At 34.0% G+C, this 23,776-nt stretch overlaps 1 protein-coding gene and 1 long non-coding RNA gene across 5 annotated transcripts in view; one reads left to right on the plus strand and one right to left on the minus strand.

Moving 5' to 3' along the window:
- Positions 1-23,776, plus strand: part of LOC7464759 (putative disease resistance protein RGA3) — a 75,498-nt gene that overhangs the window by 42,819 nt on the left and 8,903 nt on the right. The gene's annotated exons all lie outside the window — the stretch shown is intronic.
- LOC18104780 (uncharacterized) lies at positions 690-5,939 on the minus strand. 4 transcript variants are annotated; one of them, XR_002977804.2, is made up of 6 exons: positions 5,704-5,939; positions 3,832-5,583; positions 2,754-2,802; positions 2,245-2,315; positions 1,792-1,936; positions 690-1,321 (listed from the first exon to the last, which is right to left on the minus strand). It is a non-coding gene; the product is annotated as an uncharacterized LOC18104780 (long non-coding RNA). The 4 variants fall into 4 exon arrangements; XR_008057256.1 differs by having other exon boundaries at positions 1,792-1,990; XR_002977802.2 differs by lacking the exon at positions 2,754-2,802.

Here is a 23,776-nt window from a genome sequence, read left to right on the forward strand (position 1 = left end):
TCTTTGTTATCCTCTGCTCTTTGCTCAGTTACGTTTGCTTTTAAACGGTTATGAGGACTTGTATCCCGTAAAGCTGGCTTTACGAGCAAGAAATATCTGTTAAGCTCTCACCAGTACAATACAGCCAATAATGTCAGCTCTTACCTGTCACAAATAATGACCCCCTAACTGTAAACTATTATCCCAACTTCATGATTCGAAGTGAAATAGCCACCTCTGGTGCTGGAAAAGAAATCCCAATGTCCACCCATCAGTTAATGTTAATTGTATCCATGAAAAGGATGTGTTCTTTTTCAGCCAACTTCTTAACCATATATCTACTAATCATGCATAACACCATGCCCTTTCATTTTATATTTCACCATGTTTTGAACTTGAATTGCAACATCAACTACATTCATTGTCATAAGGAAATGTGTTTATATAATGTGGTTTTCAGGAAATCCAGGAAATGTCAACATTTCCTTGTCCCATTAAGAAGACATTCAAGTTTCCAGCTCCAGGCATAAATGATTCACATTGATTAGCTCCAAGATTTATTTATTGATCATACTGAACATTTCATGGATCGTTGAACCGACACCATCATGTGTCCAGGAAGGCCTGGAGGAGATGTGTTCAGGAAAAGAAAACAAAAATAACATAAAAGATCAATGCTCGTAAATCTTCAGTGAATGACTTTGGAAGAATTGCAAAAGTGAGTATATAAAATGGGTAAAATACAACAGTAACATCACATGCTCTTCTTACATAGCCTACATCCCAAGTACTGTTTAAAATCAATTTTCACGAATCAGTTCACCTATATTTGTCTTTAATGTTAGTTTCATTTCCATGTTCTGAGGGTAAATTTCCTTAATAATTCATGGATCTGCACATTCAATTGAGGAGCTCCTTTGAAAAAGAAAGTCTGCTAGTTTTTGCAGACAAAAGAGCTTGAGATTGAGGTAGGACTAACTTGTGAGAATAGTTGAGACTCATCAAACCTGTTACACATTCTTAAAAAAATCACCTCGTCACGGACTCCTTTACAAAGAACCACCCACCAGAACCGTATGACAATGATCAAAGAAAATATGATCAATAGGCAGAAAATATATAAATATATGTAATCTGATCCTAATTCGATGGAGGAGATGAATCTATTAAGCCTAAAGGACTTCTGGCTCACGTGTATTGAAGGTGAATATTCATGAATCAACGGTTTCTTTGCTTTGTGTTAGTGGCTGATCCTTCAATGATCAGAATTCAGAACTGTAGCTGATCCTTCAATGAGCTGATCTTGCTCCACATCTATTGGGTCGAAAAAGTATATCAAAGTCTGCAAAAGAAGCAAAAAAAAGAAGTCAATGATACTCTAACATCACAAAATCATGAAGATGACAAGGATAATATCATATAAGTGTGCAATTCTTCCACTTTTCACCAAGCATGCATACAGGATACAGTTTTTGGACTGGGCAAGGGTTTTGTTCAAAGGTCACTGAAAAGTTCTCAAATGCCCAACAAATCCTTCCCACACAAGTTCCTCATAACAAAAAGAAAGATTTAGCAGATTCCATATCAATCAATTCCTTTGTGCATTTACACACGTTTTCTGAATTCAGCCATTAACAGTGATTCCAAAAACATTGTTTGGTAAACAACACTGATCAAGGTAATTGCTGGTATTAATTACTAATATCATAATAGTCAACAGGTTTTACTATGCTGGCATAGCAGTTACTTATGGAGCCAACCAATCAAAAGGAGAGAATGCACATCAATGACAAGGACGAGAATGCACAATACATGTTGCCAATGTGTTGGAGGGTCCTCGGGTGCAGTGGATAGCACAAGTGCCTCATTTTGATTTGTTCTTTTCTTCCTCTTACTAACGTCCATTGAAGGATTGCTTGATGGTGCAGTTGGCAAGACTGATGCTTATTCGGAGATGCTGCAGGCCAACCAAATTCAACATTGAACCAAAACGCAAAGCCATGCAATGGAGCTAGAATAACATTCAAACCACACTTACAGCAATCAGAAAAATAGAAATGAACGGTAAAAAAATTGAGACTGGAAAACAAAATGATATATAAGCACTAGAGAAGGTATATGAAATTTTTTTTATACAGTATGCCATATTTTGATAGCTTAAACATTGAAATGGATAGCTGATTAACACTGAACAAGAGCAGAAAAGTCTCGTGTTCAAAGAGAAGGATGTTAAAAGTTAATAAAAGAGAGCATACAGTCATTGACCTGAATTTGTATCTCGTGGTAACAGATTCTAGTTCATCAATTGCAATTGTATAGAAATCCTCGTGCTTAACCTGTAACCAACACTAGAAGTCAAATCTCTGAACAGAGTAGATTTCACAAGTGTGCATGCATCAAAACAAGATATACAGAATGTCACTCAATATACAATCAAAAAAGCAATAGCCAGAGAATCTCGGAATCCACTGAAACAGCCATCTCAGACCAATAGGGGCACTCAAGAGGATTTGTATCAGATAAGGAGGTTCCATATTTTGATATAAGCATTTTTCAGTGAATAAAATAAGACATGTGGGGGGCCAATAAACTCATAAACACTGAACTCAGACAATTCCATCGCGATTGCTCACCACATTATCCATACAGAGCAGCAAGACCTATTTAATATGTTATTTTAGACTCTTTATTCTTCCTCCCAATACACGACACAGGAAATGTGTGAAAGCACAAATATAGGCCTCAAAACTCCTCATCTCATGATTGTCACAGACCTTGCGAAGCAAGTTCGACAGAAGGGCATTGTTTATGCAGGCTTGCTCTCTGAAGAAACAACAACGTGTTTAAAGAGAAAAATGATTATCATGTGAGCTTTAAGGTCATCAGTCATAACCTCTTAAAATTTCTTTTATCAAAGAATTATATTTAGAGGGACATCAAATCTAAAAATTTCAGCAAGCTTTGAGCCATTGTAGGTGCACGCACTCTCCATCCCTCACATGTGCACACACACATCCATTTCCAAACATAATCACAAATGGACACACACATGTCCAATTGGAATGCATCATGAAGAAGTAGGCAGCGTAAGCATTTACATGTCACAAATGTAGTTAACAAGCCACGAAACAAGGATTTTTTGTATGTACTATTAACATCAATAAAAAGCTTACAAAGAAGTCAACTGTACAGTTAAGAATGTGAGGAGACTCACCACATGCGGCCATGTCAATACTTTTTCACCTAATAAAATTAATTTTCTTAGTGTTCTTTCATAGTTTGAAAATTAAAAATAAAAAAAAAAATTATTTTAATATATTTTTAAACAAAAACTTTGCACCACAGTATCAATCATGCATGTCCAAAAATATGTGTTAAATAATATCCTAGTACTTTTATTCTTTCTCTCAAAGTTTTACAACAGAGTTAGTAGTTAGAGCAATGAATGTGCTTTCTTTTTCTCTTGGATTGTAGGAAGTAAACAATGAAAAAGAGCCCTTGTTTGAGGTAGTCAGCATTGAGTTTTGTTGCAGTTTCATGGACATCAATTTGACCATAAATTTTAATTACTTGTTGCATCTCAGAGGAATATGACACTGCTGCGACAAGAAGGCATCGACACAAGTATCCAGCAAGAGCATTAGGAGGAGATGGCATTTATCGGATACCAAGGCACAATCCAGGCAAGAGAATGATTACACATCTGGTGTACAAGCTAGAATTGCCATCAAAAGACAAGGAAAACGAGCCTCAAGAGTCGCTTAACATTGAACGTGAGGGCTCATTATAATTCACATAAAGAATCCCGATCAACATGGTGGCAGTTCCCAATTTACAAGGTTTCCAACTCACCTACAAGGCCAATTTGGGCAATAAGTTTGTTCCTGCTGACCCACCAGACATGTTGAATTATGAGGGTTGTCAGTTGCTGTTGATATCTGCTTCGGATGGCATAGAAAAGGAGTGGGAAACTAATCTGTAGACACAGATTCTAAAGAAACAGAACAGCAGAAGGCCAAAAAATGAAAAAGAAATTACTGCAGCTAAAAAATGCAGCAAGCAATGAAGAATGACAACCTGATAATGAACAGCACATGAGCAAACATAGAACAAAAGTAGGTAAGAGGCCGCTATGGAATGCAACCATCCTCAACAACAACAACAAAAACAAACCACAATCGAAAACAACAAAAAGATGGAATATATAAGATGGTAAGTATTTCCAAGCCAACTCTTTGAGAAAGGAAGGTAATGTGCAGATGAAGAATTAGAGCAATTAACTGTAATGTTAAAACTTGTTAGCCTATATTGTGTGACTCATCATTCTTTGACGATACAGGATACTTGTAAACACGGGAGAGGAAAAGGTAGTTGCAAATGTCTGCAGAAATTCTAGCATGCCATAGAAGAAATCCTTTTGCTGCCATCTAAAGATGGCTTCTCTAGCAGTCCGGATGCCAAGACCACCCTTATAATTTCCCCTGGCATCACCTTTACTAAACATCTAGATCAAAGAAGCAACTTGCTAATTTGTTAATATACCCACAAATCCTCCTAGCCAGCCATGCTCATACTTCATAGTATAGAGCGGAATTGATGGCAGCAGCAGTGGAGTGAATTGAAGTATTCCAGGCACCTAATTTACTGTGAGCTGCAAAACGACAAGGACAATTGGAGGGTGATGTGGGAATGAAGACTTGAATGCACTTTATTTTAAGAAGAAACTCAATTTTGATAGATTGGAAACATTAGAACATAACTGTTTATCTCATCTTGTGTGTTTGGTTTTCATCTACTCAGTAACTAATGTTAACAAACATTAAATGACACCCTCCTTCCCTTAAGCAAAGAGCAGATCAATGAAAAAGGAAAAGAAACTAACCTGGATTAAACGACACAGAAGGAACAGTGCATAAAAAGGCAGGCGCACCAACCAAGTTAAGGTCAAAATAAAGTTATGGGCTGACTACTTGTTAGGAAGCTTTCTTGACGTAAGCTTAAAAAAATATAAGAACCAAATCGAAATGAGAAAGAACAGGCACAAACCTGGAAGAAAAAATGTTGCAGGTAACAGCGGACGAAGTTTCAGCAATCTAGCTTTAGATGAAAGGGTGTCAGTACACTCTTTTTTTCCCAAGCTGTAGAGACAGATTCTAAAGAAACAGAACAGCAGAAGGCCAAAAAAAGATGGACCCAGACAAAGTCGATATCGACACCATTTGAAAAAAACATTTAGCTATACGAAAATGAATGCAGTGAAGGAAAACCATAACTGCTTAAGAACCAGCTGAAGGGTCATATAACCCTGACAAAGGCTATTCGATCGTGCCTAGTCGAAGGCAATCAAACACACACAACATTCCTAAACATTCACATCATAAAACCACTAATCAAAAATAGGAGGAAGCTCCGCCATGCACTTAAACCTAATCAAAAAGTGCTTCCCCAAAAAAAAAAAAAAAAACCAGCAGGGTCTCTGAAAAGAAACAAAACTACGAATCATAGAGAATAATCGCAAATCACGACTGGAGCAACATCACGCAACCAAAGCCATGGAACATCAGGTGGTTGCGCCAGCAAAAGGTCGTCAAAAGAGCCGAAATCCTGAAAGCAGAAAATAACACCACTGAGCTAAATTCAACTCTAACTAAATGAATAAATTCGGGAAAATACATGGGAAAACAACTGTCAAATGACAATGGGTGAGAAAAAAACAATGGAAACCTGGAAGATAATAAAAAACCAACGACGGTAAATTGAATTCCAATTGAGCTACACCACTGTGCAGAAGAGAGAAAATAGGAGTGCAAAACCATGTAAAGAAAAGAGATAGATTAGCATAGCGACTCAAATCAAGCTGAAAACCTAAACTCTCATCAATCAAAGTTGATGCAAAATGCACTTCCATTGGTGGCTTCAATTGAGAGGGAAGGGCAGGGCGGGAAACCAGGTGAGGAGAGGCAGAGTGAAAGGCAGATGCAAAACGAGTTGATGAGTCAAACGCAATAGGTAGCAGGCCCAAGCAAAAGAAACAAATAGCCCAAGAATAAAAACAATCATGCTCCCAGCCCAAGGCCCACCAACATCACCCAAACAGATGGGACAAAAACCAGGCAAGATAACTTGACCGTGAGGCAAAATGTAGATTTACTACTGTTTCAATAAATGAATAAAGACACGTGTCTTGATGCATAGTAAATTCACCAATCCTTTTATTATTATTTTTTTATAATTATAATTAAAAGTATGTTTTGAATCATCTAAGCTGTTTTATTTTATTTTTATAATTATATTATACAATATACAGAAAGAGATTAGTTTCTTCTTTTGTTTACTATGCACTCTCTCGTATAATACTGGATTTGAGCATTGCATTTTTTTTTAAAAAACTTACTTTTATCTGTAAACTTTTATTTTGTATGATTTAGTCCTTTTAAGTTCAAATTAAATCTCAATTGTATATTTTTCTAGGAGGGAGAGTTGAATTGAAAGATAAGAGACTAAAGTAAAAACCTCGAGTCATATAGAGGGCGGGTTGAAAATTTTATTAAAACAATCATTTTAGTCTTCTATTTTTTTAGATATTAGGTGACCAGTCCCTTTAAGTTTTAGAAAATCCATGGTGGTACCTAACTTCATTTTCCTCTTTTTTTGTGGGAGAAGAGAGAGGGAGTCATCAAATTCCGGCTCAGAGAAAAAAAGTGGTCATTGAAAAAGATTTTGGCCACAAAAAGGGTTTCGACCATCAAAAGGTTTCATATGATGAGGGAGGTTATGATTATGTGTTTGTTTATCTTGAAAACACCAATAAAAATATATATAAGTTTAAGAAGATTTTTTTTATAATGGATTTCGGGTTTTGGACGATTTTTTGATGGCCATGAATTAGTTCAAGAAGGTCTATAAGGTGGTTCCTAGATATTTTGGGTAAAAAATAAATTGGAAATGAGGTTTTGGGTAAAAATAATAAAGAACCCCGATTTTCCAACTGCCACAATAACTGGATTCTAGGTTGCACAAACGATGTGACGTGTCATTTTTTTTAAATGCTTGGGGCGGACAATGCGTTTGCTCGCCCCATTAAACTTTTTTAAAAAATAAAAGCATGTGCTTAAACCTAGCATTGTAGGCCCACACATGAGTTGTTGCTTTATTGAGCCAAGTGCTAAGGCTGGCCTAATTTTTTTTTAATTTTATAAAAAAACAATGCATTATTTGATATGTATTTTTTCAAATAAATCTTGGGTTTGTGTTTTTAATTAAATGGTGAATATTTTTAAATGATATTGGATGTGTTTAACTTCTAAAGAGAAAGATATGATTCATCTTTGATTTTCTTTTAATTTTATAAAGATTAAAATTATTTTTTCAAAAACAAATATTGCTTTTTTAAAATAAATCTCGGATGTGTTGATGATTTTTTTTATTACTTTACACAAATTGTTATTGATTTGACAATATGTTATTGCCCTTTAATTTATTTTTTATTGCACTTTTAAGTTTTAACCCTTATTATTTTTATTTTGGATTTTTTTTGTGTTGTTAATTTGTGTAATTTTAACTCTCTGATTTTTTTATATATAATGCTTTTGGTCTTGTAACACGTATCACGGTTTAAAAAGTTAATAATAATTAGCTTTTTTTGTCATATATTTTTGAAATTCATATTTTTTTTATTTTTTATACAATTATTTTATTTTCATTTAATTTTTATTTTGTTAATAAATAAATTAATTTTTTAAAATGATATAAGTTCAAGAACATGGATAGTCATGTTGAGACAAGCACATCGGACCAAATCTCAGGCAAAAGAAAGTTATGGCATAGAATAAAGAGAGGAGCACTAAATGACAATTGAATGGCAGTCACTGTATTGTTTATCAAATGACATCGTTCTATTTTTGTGGTGAAATTTTTGGATCTGCAGAGATTTGAGAGATCCTACCTTTCTATCTGACGACATTGTAGCATGAAAAGCATCCAGAGGGACACATGAGTTCTTAAGCACTCGGTAGCATATTTTCTGATAGCATTTTTTAAAAAAATTAAAATATTTTTGGCAACTAGTTTTTAACTAAGTCAGTACATGCTCTACATTATAATGTTGACCTCAACCCAGCTTTACGGGCAGAAAGTTTGAGAAATCAAACTTATTGCTTGGATGGTGAAGATTTTTTCCGTGGATAAATCTAATTTGACGTGTTAATTACCATTCGTTCACAGTTGCTCTGCGTTACATCTTTTTCAACAAGCTTTTTATTATCGTCACTGTCAGAAAAAGAACATTTCCTTCATACACTTAACCTAGAAGCCAGATATAAAAATAAGCAGCAACTCTTCACAATGAATAGAGAACAAATGTTATCGACGTATGTCGTTTGATTTCTACCTATTCATGAATAGAAAGTTTGGTTTCAACGACATATGGATAAGTTTCAAGAAATCCCACCATGTTTTCAGGAGAAGTGGCAGGAAATGATTCAACTATGTTTCAAAATGAAGCTCAGATGCCACTTTTCGATGTCTGGTTAAATCATTCTGATTAAGATACACAGAAAGTTGGGACTTTCTCAAGATTTTCACTGAAGATTGTCTGCTAAAACAGATAGCGCAATTGTATGGGGAAAAACAAATTCTGATTTGCTGAGAATGATACTGGCTGCTGAGAATGATAGAGCCAGTTTGATCCTAATAGTAATTTTATTCAAGTCTAAATTGCAGTGTTGATGTGATCTAAGCAAGGCATTACCCACTCTCTATTAAGTTTTTCTCCACTGATATAAGATTTGCATGCACAAGAAGAAAATAGCAACTTAATTAGTTGTGGTAAATTCAACAGCCTCTACAAACTCACTCCAACCTCAAAGTCGATTTTAATTCATCCAGAAAGTTCTAGAAACTTCAACAAGTCTTGAAAACTAAACTGTAATTCCAGGTCTTTATTTCTTTTTTGGACCCTTTCATGGATGTCACCATCATTAATAGACTCCTCTCTCTACAAGTCTTCATCTCTCTTTTATATTATATCAACCAGTATATGTAGAGATATAAATGATCCAAAAATCGTGTAAATTTCTTGTTTTACACCATGGATCTGATGAGTACCCAGGTAGAGCAGAAATCAGCGAAAAAGAAATTCCTGGCAGCAGAGTGTGTGCATGAGTCCTTGTAAGGGTGGATATGCAGCTGCTATAAGTCGGCAACCAGAGGGAGTTTTCCAGTGATAATTGGACAGAAAGAAAGAAGAAGAATTCTACAAGTAACAGGAGAAGAGAAGTCCATAAATAAGATACTTTATATGGGGGCAGAAATAGCCATGAAGTCAGCAACCCAACCTGGCAGAACCAGATCTTTGAGTTAAGTTGCTGATATTGCTGGCAGACGCGGAACAGCGACAAAATAAAAAAAGAACTAAATCTAGACTACAACCTTACAAGTTCAAAGTGCACACAAATAATGATGGGAAGACGTTCATCTATCCATGACAGAATTAAATCTAGACTAGAGAATGAGCTATTTGTTGATCATAATAAATCATAGGCTGGTCAGGATGCAGAATAAAAGTCAACAATAAAATTCTATTGCTTCCTGGAAAGTAACACAGAATGATTAATTTTTTTAAATAATATATAACGATGTAGTATGATTAGATTGATTGTTTCTTTGTGTTATCTCTCCCTCCTGTGTTATGATATACGTATTGCTTAGTTTACATGAAAATATGTAGGAAATACAAACTCTGGTAAAAGAAATAAAAATTGTATATTTTTTTGGAAAAAAATAAATAAGGGGAAACAATTTAGCTACATTGATATTCTTACATGTGAGAGCTTCTAAGTAATGCAGTGAAATTGGTGTATGCATCTTCAAAGTGCAGTGATGTGAGAAATTTCTCTCTGGTGATATGTTGCCATAAAAGCACTAAATTAAGGTTCCTTGTGTTTATAGATCACATGTAAGGTTGAAATTGCTATGATGGTAGTTGAAAGTTTAAATTAATACCACTTTCTATTTTGGCTTGCTTCTGAGGAGCTGACATTTCATTATGGAACAACTTTATAGATTTATGGCATTTTTCTGATGCTTTCAATCACTACGAAATGCTTAGCCAATCTGTGGTTAATGGTTTTAATCCACGTGCCATGCTCCTTCACGCAGTTGACTGCAGATTACATTTATCAAGCAACTGAAAAAGCTATTGAACAATCCTATGCTGACCGTGCTTAGTAAGCTTGTTGAAACTGTCCTACTTCGTGCCTGTGCTGACAGAAAAGGTTCAACTACCCTCAGACATTCTATTTTGGATACTTTCTTAATCATGTAGTATCTATGTAAACTCAAACTTTCATCTATGAGAACCATGATTGAACTGGTGGAGTTGCATATAAGGTTGAACTGCCGTGAGTTGATCTCAATTCCTGGTGATTTCCGACAATTGAAATATTCTTTGAAGGAATTGGAAATTTGGGGATGTAAATTGGGAGCTCTTTCAAGCGGACTACAATGTTGCGCATCTTTAGAGGTATTATCAATAGGGAATTGTAGAGAGCTTATCCATATATATAAGTGATTTACAAGAATTGTCTTCGCTTCGAAGTTTAATCATTTCATCATGTGATAAGCTCATCAATTTTGATTGGCATGATTTACGACAATTGCCTTCTCTTGTTGAATTAACAATCAGTCGGTGTCCCAGTTTGAGTAATTTCTCAGAGGATGATTGCTTAGACAGCCTCACCCAACTGAAGGAATTGGGCATCAGTGATTACTCAGAGGAGCTGGAGGCTTTTCCTGCAGGTCTAACAAACTCAATCCAACACTTGAGTGGGTCCCTCAAATCCCTATTCATATATGGATGGGATAAACTGAAGAGTGTACCACATTAACTTCAACACCTCACTGCCCTCAAGGGATTGGAAATAAGGGATTTCAAGGGTGAGGGATTTGAGGAAGCTTTGCCAAATTGGTTGGCCAACCTTTCTTCTCTTCGATATCTTACTAGTTGGGATTGTAATTTGTAAGAACCTTAAGTATATGCCAAGCTCGACAACCATTCAACGCCTCTCCAAGTTAAGAAATATATATTTACCTTGTTTTATTTATTAAAAGTATAATAGTATTTTCAGTTTAACCTATATATAATCACTTTTTATTTACGTTAAAACATTCATTTTTAGAATAAACAAATTAAGGAAAACTCTAGCCTCCTTTTCTTTCATGTTCGTATTTATTTTGTGTTAATTGAATTGCTTTTACATGATATCAGAGCTGGTTTTATGGAACGAGGCTTAATCTTAAACACAACTTTTGTAGATCCAACTTAGTATTTATGTTCAGCTGAGGGAAAGACGAAATACCAAAATAATTTTTTTTGGAGTAATATTGGTTATGTTTCTGCAAATCTGGTATTTTGTTTTTCCTTTAGCTTTTGCAGTTTGGTATTTACATTTAGCTGAAGGAAAGATGAAATACCAAAACAATTTTTTTTTTGGAGTGATATTGGTTCTGTTTCTGCAAATCTGGTAGTTTGTCTTTCCTTTAACTTCTGTAATTTGGTATTCATCTTCCCTTCTGTTTCTGCAATTATTTTGGTATTTCATCCTCCCTTCAGTTTCTGCAATTTGGTATTTGAGTTCAATTTCTGCAATTTGTTTTGTGTTTTGGAATAATCATATAACTTTGAGAAAATATTTGTTCAATTTCTATAATATTTGTTCAGTTTCTGCAATTTGGTACTTTATTTTTCGCTGCTTTTGCGTTCTGGTTCTCTTTGTTTGTTAATTATGTCTATCAAAAGAGATGATTCGCTTCAGTCTATAGGTTTGAGGTTGGATGGAAAGAATTATCCATACTGAAGTTATGTAATGAGAAATTTTCTTAAGGGTAAAAAGTTGTGGGGATATGTTAGTGGAACTTATGTGATACCCAAGAATACTGAGGAGGGGGATGTTACGTTGATAAATACATGGGAAGCAAACAATGCAAAGATTATTACTTGGATCAACAATTTTATTGAGCATTCCATAAGTACGCAGTTGGCAAAGAATGAGACAGTAAAGGAGATTAAGGATCATCTGCAAAGATTATTCACGCAATCAAATTTTGCAAAGCAATATCAATTAGAAAATGACATACGAGCTATTCATCAGAAGAATATGAGTATTCAGAAGTTTTATTCTGCTATGACAGATCTTTAGGATCAATTGGCTCTTACAGAATGACAGAATTAAAGGCATGTGGTGCCTATATTGAGCGTAGAGAGCAGAAGTGATTGGTACAGTTTTTAACAGCACTTCACATTGATTTTGAAGGACTAAAAGGTTCAATTCTACATCGTTCTCCACTACCTTCTGTTGACTCTGTTGTTAGTGAGTTATTGACTGAAGAAATACATCTTCAATCTTATTCTTTCTGTTCTAGTAGTACCCTCTAAGTCATTTTCTAATCATTAGAATAAGCCTTATATAAGGGTTGGCTTCGACGAGTGCATTTTCTGTAAGCAGAAGGGTATATACCGTTAGATTGCCAGACAGAATTAGATCGTCGATATATACCGACAGAATTATAGATAGAATTATATCCATCAATAAATATTACCGCAATTTACAGACAGAAAATTTTTATCAGTAATTCCGTTGGTGTTAGACGAATTTCTGGTGGTGTTTCAATTTAACTCTCAAATTTAAAATATATTGTTGCCCTTTGATTTATTTTTTATTGCATTTTTAAGTACCCTCATTATTATTTTTTTGGTTTTTTTTTTTTGTGTTGTTAATTTGTGTAATTTTAACCTTCTATCTTTTTTTTATATATATATATATAATGCTTTTAGTTTTATAACCCGGGTCACGGATGAAAAAGTTAATAATAATTGACTTTTTTTATCTTATTATTTTTCTTTTCATATAATTATTTTATTCTCATTTAAGATCATTTTTGAAAATGATCTAAGTTTAAGAACATGAGACAAACCCATCGTTCTATTTTTGAAAGAAAGTAACAGCATAGAATAAAGAGAGGAGCACCAAATGACAATTGAATGGCAATCACTGTAATGTTTATCAAATGACATCGTTCTATTTTTGTGGTGAAATTTTGGATCTAGAGAGATTTGAGAGATCTTACCTTTCTACTGAAGACATTGTAGCATGGGATGCTTGGCGCTGCACTGAAAACGACGGTTTTAGGATTTACCACAGCAAGAAAAGCATCCAGAGGGATACATGAGTTATTAAGCACTTGGTAGCATATTTTTCTGGTAGCATTTTTGAAAAAAATTAAAATATTTTTGGCAACTAGTTTTTAACTAAGTCAGTACATGCTCTAAGAACATGATTGATTATGTTATTTCTAATTTAGTTTCTGCTAAAACATTTCGTCTACATTATAGTGTTGACCTCAACCCAGCTTTAAGGGTAGAAAGTTTGAGAAATCAAACTTATTGCTTGGATGGTGAAGATTTTTTCCGTGGATAAATCTAATTTGACCTGTTAATTACCATTCGTTCACAGTTGCTCTGCGTTACATCTTTTTCAACAAGCTTTTTATTATCGTCACTGTCAGAAAAAGAACATTTCCTTCATACACTTAACCTAGAAGCCAAATATAAAAATAAGCAGCAACTCTTCACAATGAATAGAAAACAAATGTTATCCAAATATGTCGTTTGATTTCTACCTATTCATGAATAGAAAGTTTGGTTTCAACGACATATGGATAAGTTTCAAGAAATCCCACCATGTTTTCAGGAGAAGTGGCAGGAAATGATTCAACTATGTTTCAAAATGAAGCTCAGATGCCACTTTTCGATGTCTGGTTGAATCATTCTGATTAAGATACACAGAAAGTTGGGACTTTCTCAAGATTTTCATTGAAGAATGCCTGCTAAAACAGATAACGCAATTGTATGGGGAAAAACAAAATCTGATTTGCTGAGAATGATACTGGCTGCTGAGAATGATAGAGCCAGTTTGATCCTAATAGTAATTTTATTCAAGTCTAAATTGCAGTGTTGCTGTGATATGAGCAAGGCATTACCCACTCTCTATTAAGTTTTTCTCCACTGATATAAGATTTGCATGCACAAGAAGAAAAAAGCAACTTAATTAGTTGTGGTAAATTCAACAGCCTCTACAAACTCATTCCAACCTCAAAGTCGATTTTAATTCATCCAGAAAGTTCTAGAAACTTCAACAAGTCTTGAAAACTAAACTGTAATTCCAGGTCTTTATTTCTTTTTTGGACCCTTTCATGGATGTCACCATCATTAATAGACTCCTCTCTTTACAAGTCTTCATCTCTCTTTTATATTATACCAACCAGTATATGTAGAGATATAAATGATCCAAAAATCATGTCAATTTCTTGTTTTACACCATGGATCTGATGAGTACCCAGGTAGAGCAGAAATCAGCGAAAAAGAAATTCCTGGCAGCAGAGTGTGTGCATGAGTCCTTGTAAGGGTGGATATGCAGCTGCTATAAGTCGGCAACCAGAGGGAGTTTTCCAGTGATAATTGGACAGAAAGAAAGAAGAAGAATTCTACAAGTAACAGGAGAAGAGAAGTCCATAAATAAGATACTTTATATGGGGGCAGAAATAGCCATGAAGTCAGCAACCCAACCTGGCAGAACTAAATCTTTGAGTTAAGGTGCTGATATTGCAGGCAGACGCTAAATAGAACAGCAACAAAATAAAAAAAAGAAATAAATCTAGACTACAACCTTACAAGTTCAAAGTGCACACAAATAATGATGGGAAGACGTTCATCTATCCATGACAGAATTAAATCTAGACTAGAGAATGAGCTATTTGTTGATCATAATAAATCATAGGCTGGTCAGGATGCAGAATAAAGTCAACAATAAAATTCTATTGCTTCCAGGAAAGTAACACAGAATAATTAATTTTTTAAAATAATATATAACGATGTAGTATGATTAGAATATTGATTGTTTCTATGTGTTATCTCTCCCTCCTGTGTTATGATATACGTATTGCTTAGTTTACATGAAAATATGTAGTAAATACAAACTCTGGTAAAAGAAAAAAAAAATTGTTTATTATTTTGTATAGTTTTTTGGAAAAACAAATAAGGGGAAACAATTTAGCTACATTGATATTCTTACAATAATAATAATAAAAAGAAAAGTTTCAAGCTTTAAATTCATTTATATAAATCAACAATTCAAAAAAGAAAATGCTAATTAAGAGTTCAAACTAAATTCACGTAAATTTAATGAGAAATCAAGTTTTGTTATGAAATGTAGATCATTATCTAACATTAAAGGAATAATATTTTTTCTGTTAAAGTTTGGACTATTTTTTTTCTAAATTTATAAAAATATTGAGTATGAATTTTTTTTAACAATATAATTAAATCTAATTAAACAGTTTGATTTTAAAACTTATTAACTCGACTTCTTATCTAGCTCAAATTTTAAATTAAATTGCGTAAAAGTTCATCCAAAATGAATTATTCAATTTAATAAATATAAAAACAACTTGGATAACAGGTAAAAACATAACATAACATAACTTTTATAAAAACTTTATGAATAAAACCATGGTGTTATGTATGATTGATTGATATCTTGGTAAGAAGTTGGCTGAAAAAGAACACATCATTTTCATGAATACAATGAGTTGCTATCATGTTAAATATGTATATATAAATAAAGACCGTAAGATTAGGAAATGCAATTAAATATGTTGTTTTTTTATATCATGTTTTTTAAAAATATTTATTTTTCTAAATTTTTAGGTATTTGGATGTGTAATCTTAATATAAAAAACAACTATAGAGATATTCCTCATGTGAAACCAAAACAAGATAAAAAGTCTAAAGGTAAGTATTTCCGGTTGTTTTCAGTATCTTGATTCCAGATTTTTGATGAATTGAAATAATTACAATTAACTCTTTAAAATAAAAGTATTTAGAAAAATTATAATTTTAATATTGTTATATTAAAGTTGATGAAAATAAATTTTGATTTACATCATATACTTTATATATTTGTATTATATAAGAGAATTTTTTAACAATAAAATCCATTATAATTCATAAATATTATTATATAATATTATGTTGGGTAATAGAAGATATTTGGTGAATTGCGATTGGATCCACTCCCCTAAATCTCTATTATTTTCTTCATCGTAAAAATAAAATTCCTAGAAAGCAACTGGCCGGCTAACTGCTTACTTTCATCACAATACGTTAACTCAAATATATATATATATATATATATATATATATATATATATATATATATATATTTGAGTTAACGTGTATATATATATAAAGAAAGAAAGAAAGGCTAATTAGCTGTAAGATTAGTATGACTAGCTTACTCTAAAATACAAACATCCAAGAAAATGCAATTAACTGTGTTTTTTTAAATCCTGTCATTATCAACAACTTGCTTCATTAAAAAAAAAAAACAATAAAGAAAGACTTCGGCAGAGAGCAATCGGTGAGTTCACACAAGAACAAGACAAATACTTAGTGTGAAACCTTGCAGTTGTGACCAGCCAATTACGACAAAGTCATTATTAGGTAGACTTGATTAAGAATATCAGAAATCAGTTTTCTGATATAGGTTGGGGTGCACGGTGATTAATGTCAAATTCAGTAATTATTTTCGTTTTCTAATGATGTTCATGAATATCCATCGTTTAGCCAGACAGAAAAAAACAAAAGAATTGCAGAAAGGAAGGGGGCATCTCGCAGTATCACATAGCACATGGAAATGGATAATGAGGTTAAGGACTGGTGCATAGGAAAGGAGAATGAATTAATTAATACGGTCAGGCACATCTGGGTGCGGTGCTACGGTGCTACCTATGTATTAGCACAAGACTCGAAGAAAAGTCCATTGGCAAAGAGAACCTAGCTAAAAACAGGGGTTAGTTCACGTGATTCAGGAAAACGCAGCCACTATTGAATATACACCAGTGAGCCAGTCTGCAGCTGTTACAATGAGGAATATACACTAGTGAGCCGTAGTCTGCAGCTGTTACAATAAGCTTCTTAGGTGGTTAGAGTTTGTTATAAAGTTCGTTATAAAATCTGTTATTTATAACTGATTCTGTTACTATGAAAGTGAAGGAATATAAATATTGTAACCGATTAAATGAATAAAAGAAGATGAAATCAGTTTACATTTTCATTTCCAATATGGTATCAGAGCATTCTCTCTAGTTTCATTTCCGCATCTTCATCTTTTTTATTATCTTTTCTGCATTCTTTCTCTTTATTTTCTGGTAATGGCTGAAGCTACCTCAGAAATGGAGTCTTCCAATCCTTTCTTTCTGCATCATGGTGACCGTCCTGGCACCATGATTGTTTCGAAGCAACTCAATGGTGAAAATTATAACTCATGGAAGAGGGCGATGATGATGGCTTTATCAGCCAAGAACAAACTCAATTTTGTTAATGGCACTTTGCCTAAGCCATCCAATCTGTTTGATTCTCAAGGTTTGGCATGGACTCGCTGCAACAATATGGTTCTCTCGTGGTTGTTAAATTATGTTTCAACAGAAATTGCTAACAACATCATTTATATTGATGATGCATCTGAAATATGGAATAATCTTCAGGATAGATTTTCTCAGCATAATGGACCACGTATCTTTTAGCTCTAGAAATCCATCTCATGTCTGTCACAAGAGAATAACTCTATCAGTTCATATTTTACTGCTATGAAAGGATTATGGGATGAGTTAGGAAATCATCAACCAATTCCTACATGCACATGTGGAGCCTTGAAGACTATTCTATCTTATCATCATCAGCAACACGTTTATCAATTCCTCATGGGATTGAATGAAAGTTATTTACATATTCGAGGTTAAATTCTGCTGATTAATCCACTGTCTTCTGTCAATAAGGTTTTCTCACTTATAGTTCCAGAGGAGAGGCAACGCATGATTTCTTCTTCAAGTATTTCTTTCAATCAGAACACCACTGCATTACTTACCAAGACAGTACCTACAACTCGTTTTGCTGGTAACAAGTCTTTTTATCCTCAAAAAGATCGATCTATATGCTCTCTTTGTGGTATTCATGGCCACACTGTGGAGAAGTTTTACAGAATTCATGGATTTCCACCCGGTTACAAGTTTAACAAAAGAAAGAATGCACCTTATAGTGTTAATCATGTTTCTGAAAACACTGCTCCTCAGCTTCTTATTACTTATGAACAATGTCAGTAACTCATGGATATGCTCAAACCCTCAATCTCAGAACTTGAATCTTCTGTCAATCAAGTTTCTTCATCTGCAAATAAAGAATCAGAAATCCCCACTCAAGGTGAAACTTCAATCAATATAAAACGTGCAGGTACTCTTTCAAATATATCTCAACTTTCTAATCCAGATTCAAAACATTCTGTTTTTGCATCTGCCTTATCTTTCACTCACCCAACTCTTCTCATAAATTCTGCCAAAGCTCCTTGGATAATTGATACTGGAGCTACAAATCACATGATCTATTCCACATCATTCTTTACAAATATTACTTCTGTTGCTTCCAAAACAATACAGTTACCTAATGGACAACATGCTTTAGTTACTCACATTGGTAGAATTAAGATTTCAAAATCTTTTGTTTTAACCGATGTGCTTTGTATCCCTTCCTTTTCATTCAACTTGATATCTGTCAGCAAGCTGATTCAAACTCTACAATGTTGTGTCATTTTCTTATCAAATTCTGTTTTGTTCAGCACCTTACAAGTCGAAGAATGATTGGTGTGGGTAAAGAAGCTGGATGTAACAGCACGACTTTTACAAGCCCAAAACAACAGTAAATTTTTTTTTTGTACTTGACACACATCGTGTCGGTAATCGGCGAACATGTTCTCTTCACATCATCATTATATAATCCATACATTAACAGCAATCAACATTCCATTTAAAAGTGAATCTTACATAAACTTATAATATTATGTTTGCATGATTAGAAGTTCGCATTTAAAATATACATGCATATTCATGAGTTTGTATTCTATCCTACAAATAGTCATCATGAATTTAATCTAAAAGGATCTAATAATAGTTATACATTCAGTACATTGATTCATATAAAATACATCATGATTTAGAATGCAACTACATGATTCCTTGCAAAAGTAGGTTCCCATGTATTGAGTTTCCTAGGCACCTTGTTGGTATGACGTCCCTACTGCAGTACAAAACATTTACAAGAATGCAATTACTTAATAATAATAATAATAATAATAATAACAACAACAACAACAATAAGAAAATGGTCTGGCAGTTTAACGAAGCATTAACATTATCTCATGTTTGAAGCGTGACATTTGTAGTTCCTTCATGTTCTTGGTATACATAACTTGCAGTATATATATATACACCAATTCTTGCAATCAACTATAATCTTAAATCCGGCCATTCTTTTAAGACATCATTTGTCGAGGTTAACTATTCACTCACCCCGGCCATCCCCTTCGAATTCCATCAGCCAAAACTAATCAACCGTTTGTCCTGGTCATCCCTTTGGATGCCATTAGCTGAAGCTAATCGTTCAATTATTCCGGTCATCCATTCGGATGCTATTAGCCAAAGCTAATCAATCGTTTGTCGCCGAAGCTAATCATTCATTTGTCCCGGTCATCCATTCGGATGCCATTAGCCGAAGCTAATCAATCGTTTGTCCCGGTCATCCCTTTGGGTGCAATTAGCCGAAGCTAATCAATCGTTTGTCAACATTTAAGCATTTGGCAATCCGATATCTGAATTAACACAATACGACAACGTTCATGATAAGGTATTTCAATGTTCAAGGTCATCTCTTCAGATGCCTTTAGCTGAAGCTAATCGTTCATTTGTTAACATTTAAGCATTTGACAGTCTGGTATCTGAATTAACACAATACAGTAGTATTCATGATAAAGTATTTTCATTATTCAACATTATTTAGAAGGAAGGTGAAAGTCACCTACCTGCAGTAGAAGCTCTAATTATGCTCCCCTGTTGCTGCTGTTGCACCACACCGGTGGTCCCTCCTGCAGTCACAGACTCATCTCATAAATTTTCCTCATTCAAGGATATGTTTTATAATAATCATATCAATAGCTAATAAATCTTTCTTTCAATCATTTCTTTCTTTATATCTTATGTTTTTCTCATTACACCCATTAATGTTGTCATCCTTTATCCAACCATAGTTATCATTCCTTCAGGCCGATATTATAGAGAATCCATATTCATCCATTACTCATATGTTACTTTCTTATGCATGTTCATTTCCTCATAATAACATACATACATATATCATGTATATTTTCAGAGTTAGTATCTCAATGTGCAAGTGTTCGTATGACTCAATTCCTTTATATAGTATTCACGTGAAAGTCTACTTTTACTGTCTAACTTTGAACTGTTACTGTCCACTTTCCAACTGTTACTGTCTAACTTTGAGATGTTACTATCCAATTTCCAACTGTTACTATCTAACTTTGAGCTGTTACTGTTTGACTTTTCCAACTGTTACTGTCTGACTTTGAACCGTTACTGTTTGACTTTTCCAACCGTTACTGTTTGACTTTGAACTGTTACTATTTGACTTTTCCAACCATTACTGTTTGACTTTTCCAACTGTTACTGTTTGACTTTGAACTGTTACTGTTTGACTTTTCCAACCGTTACTGTTTGACTTTGAACTGTTACTGTTTGACTTTTCCAACCGTTACTGTCTGACTTTTCCAACCGTTATTGTTTGACTTTGAATTGTTACTGTCTAGACATTTGAACTGTTACTGTCTACACTTTAAACTGTTACTATCTAGACATTTGAACTGTTACTGTCTACACTTTGAACTGTTAATGTCTAGACATTTGAACTGTTACTGTCTAGACATTTGAACTGTTACTGTTTGACTTTTCCAACTGTTACTGTCTAACTTTGAGTTGTTACTGTCTGAACACTCATCAAATTTTTAACTATATCTAGACTTATAGAACTCTGTTTCAAGCGAGATTAGTCTCGTTGGAAAGCTAATACACAAGGCTACAAGTTCTTTAAAGGAAGGAGAACCCAGTTCTGCCTTTGAGATAGTCAAAATTGTTCATCAACAAACACTACCCTACAGGGTCTGTCAAGACCCAATCTCGGTTGATGACCCATAGCTGGGGTTCTACAGCTCCAGATTGAGCAAGACCAATTTCTTAGTTAGCTAACATCCAAAACTACAATTACTATGAGAAACTTGATCTTAATTCTCTCATTCTTCTACTCGAATTCTCTCCAAATGTTAGGAGACGAATCTGTCCAGATTCATCAACCTTTCCATTTACACACAACATCCACAATTTAACTCTTTCTCTATCATCTCAACCCCTGGTCATATCACATATCGTTTACGACTGTAAAAAAAAGAATATCTTTATAAGAGCCAATTTATCTTATTTATTTCAATCTTCCCTCTTAACGTCAAAATAAAACATTCTTGTCGATTTTACAAACTTTCCGAACAATATTCTTCTAAACACAATCCTTGACACAGTTCTTATAAACCATAAACAACAAACGAATAATATTCCAAACAATCTATACTGTCAAGTTATAATGCATTATTATGAGTATAACATATCCAAATATTAACTTCATCAAATGGTGAAATTTCCAGAAATATAGGTTTAACCGAACTGACCTCAAACTTGCAGACCTACTGTGCGAGATATACAACTTCTATACCAAATGTTTGTTTCAGATCTCCACCGTTCAGAATCTAGAAAAAATCAGGAAGAGCAACATATCCAAGTTATAGCCTAATCCAACGGTGGTCGAAGGAGAAAACAGACAGCAAAGAAGACTATCCAGAAGTGTATTTTCCCAAATATTTTCCTCCCTCGATATCTCTCAAACGGGGACTGATATAGAAAATCCCTACGGTGAAAACGTACACGACATGGATGAGAACAACATACCCGAATATCGTGCTGATCCAACGATGGAAGGTGGAGTTATAGCTGTCGGTTGATTTACCATCAATCTATCTTCTCTCCAGCCTCTCTCTAAACTCTCTCTTACTCTTGCCAGTCACTCCAAGAGAGAAAATAGAATGATATTTATAGTTCTAACATCTTCTTAATTGCACATTTATCCCCCACCCCTTTTTATCATTTATATATAAACTCCCAACCTTCTGTTATTTGCATATTGACCTCTCTTGATCTTACGTATTCATTTTGTCCTCACAAATGTTTTTCTTTTCAATGATTTAGTACTATATTCACTTTTCATTTCATTAATTTCACTATTTTTATCTTGATTAGGTTTCTTTAATTTAATTTAACCCATTTTACTATTGGTTAAATTTCTCATCTTTTAAATACCCAGAAAAATTATAACCGAGGGTTTACACTAGAGGTTTATATCATTTGCTGCAAAATCTAGTTTATGCTTTACCTAGGAACTCTGCGTTTTTCAATCCTGTTAAATCCATGTCTAAAACTACAATCACTAATTTAGCTTCTGTTAGTTTCTTTGTTAATTCTGTAAACAATAGCCTATGGCACTACAGATTAGGTCATCTTTCAAATTCTCCCTTGAAATTACTTTTTCATGTAATTCCTCATGTTTTACATGAATCTAATAAGACTTGCAGCATTTGTCCATTGGCTAAACAACATCATTTATCTTTTCCTCATAGCATCACTGCTTCTGCACAACCTTTTGATCTTATTCACTGTGATCTTTGGGGTCCCTTTTCCACTAAATCTATTAGTGGATCTTTATATTTTTTAACCATTGTAGATGATCATACCAGATTTACATGGATTCATCTTTTGGACAATAAGTCTCAAACTAGAACTCATATTCAATCCTTTTTTAATCTGGTTGAGACACAATTCAATGCTAAAATCAAGTCCCTACGATCAGATAATGAAGTTGAGTTCAACATGAGTTAATTTTATGCATCAAAAGTTAGAGTCCATCAACTAAGTTGCGTTGAAACACCACAACAAAACTCAATTGTTGAATGCAAACACCAGCATATCTTGAATGTAGCTAGATCCCTTCGTTTTCAGTCCCATTTACCTTTACAGTTTTGGGGGGATTGTGTTCTTACTGCAGTGCATTTAATCAATAGGATTCCTACTCTTGTCTTGCACAAGAAATCTCTTTATGAAGTTTTGTTCCAATCTCCTCCATCTTATTCACATTTGAAAGTATTTGGTTATCTCTGTTATGCCACTATTCTCCTTAAAAATAGACATAAGTTTGATCCTAGAGCTAAGCCTTGTATATTTCTTGGCTATCCATATAACATCAAGGTTACAAACTCTATGATTTAAATCTAAACATTATGTTTGTCTCCCGAGATGTTGTATTCCATGAAATTATATTTCCTTTTGCACTTAAATATCCTATATCTTCTACTGATTATGTACTCCTTTTGTCTTTTCCACTGCATGAGTCAGTAACTTCTTTCCTTGATCCCATGACTTCAAATTCTTTTCCTTTGTATTCTACTAATGATTCACCCTCTAGTTCAAGTTCATTTTCTCCTCATTTGAACTCTGACTCAGAACCACTTCTAGCATCTCATTCTGAGATCATACCTCAGCCATGCAGGAAGTCTTCTAGGATAAAACACAAACCTGGATATTTGCATGACTATCATTGTCATATTGCAACCTCCACTTCAGAGCCTGCACCTTCTTCTTCAGCTTCAGGTATTCCTTATACTCTTTCCTCCGTCCTTTATTATGATCATCTCTCTCCTGCTTGAAAATTTTTTAGTCTTTATGTTTCTACACTTATTGAGCC

The sequence above is a fragment of the Populus trichocarpa genome, chromosome 14 (assembly GCF_000002775.5).
Source record: "Populus trichocarpa isolate Nisqually-1 chromosome 14, P.trichocarpa_v4.1, whole genome shotgun sequence".
In the NCBI taxonomy this organism is placed as follows: domain Eukaryota; kingdom Viridiplantae; phylum Streptophyta; class Magnoliopsida; order Malpighiales; family Salicaceae; genus Populus; species Populus trichocarpa.